The sequence below is a fragment of the Beta vulgaris genome, chromosome 9 (assembly GCF_026745355.1).
Source record: "Beta vulgaris subsp. vulgaris cultivar EL10 chromosome 9, EL10.2, whole genome shotgun sequence".
Taxonomy (NCBI): Eukaryota; Viridiplantae; Streptophyta; class Magnoliopsida; order Caryophyllales; family Amaranthaceae; genus Beta; species Beta vulgaris.
The window spans coordinates 24,076,892-24,077,864 of record NC_079210.1 but is presented as its reverse complement, the minus strand read 5'-3'; the positions used below and the strand labels follow the sequence as shown (position 1 = coordinate 24,077,864).

The 973-nt window shown below is 44.7% G+C and overlaps 1 non-coding gene across 1 annotated transcript; it reads right to left on the bottom strand.

The window, feature by feature from the left end:
- Positions 1-498: 498 nt before the first annotated feature.
- LOC125493957 (small nucleolar RNA R71) lies at positions 499-605 on the bottom strand. The gene has a single exon (XR_007270280.1). It is a non-coding gene; the product is annotated as a small nucleolar RNA R71 (small nucleolar RNA).
- Positions 606-973: the final 368 nt, after the last annotated feature.

The window sequence follows — 973 nt, the reverse complement described above, 5'->3', positions numbered from 1 at the left end:
CCAAATCTCATCCCGTTCGATCCAGAGATTGAAAAGACCGCTCGTAGACTCAGAAAGAAAACTAAGCAAGCTAAGCTGTCTGCAGGGACACCCTCTCAAAAGACACCATCTCCATCATCTTCCCCACACCAAGAAACCCCCACCTCACCTATTACTGTCAACATGGGTGAGAATGTTACTCGAACCTTCAGAGACTATGCGCAACCATCTCCTGATAACGTGCCTACTGGGGTACGGATGCCCACTATTGCTGCTACAAATTTTGAGATCAAGTCTCATGTTTTGAATATGGTTCAGAACAATCAGTCGCTGGGTTACCATCTGAAGACCCAAATCAGCAGCAAGCTGGTGTTACTCCTGATGAGATGAAACTCCTTCTATTTGGTTTCTCTCTGCGCGATAAAGCTTTGGTCTGGTATAACAAGCTACCTTCCATCACCACCTGGCAGAACTTTCCAAGATTTTCCTCATCAAGTGGTACCCTTACCAGAAACTGCAGATATGAGACATGCCATAGTTACTTTCACCCAAGATCCTGGTGAATCTCTATATGAAGCTTGGGAGCGGTTCAAGGATCTGCAGCGTCTATGTCCTCATCATGGGTTGGACCAGGTACTTGTGTCAGATTTTCTACACTAGAGTTGATGCAGATACACGACGGGTAATTGATGGAGCATCTGGTGGGTTCTTCATGGATAAAGCAATTGAGGAAGGGTATGAACTTTTGGAGAAGCTAGCATCTAATCAAGCCTCTACCATTCGTTCCTCTTTGAAAAAGGGTGGTAAACATGATGTTGAAGCCATTTCTCTACTGTCTGGGCAACTAGCTACTCTAACTCAGAAAATTGACTCCCTGAAGTTAGGTAATGATTCCTCCCATATGAGTGTTAATGCGATGGCTAGTGCTTCTAACTATAATGTGCATGTTGTGATGCTTTGGAATATCTGGGCACAACTCTCAAGAGTGTCCTGC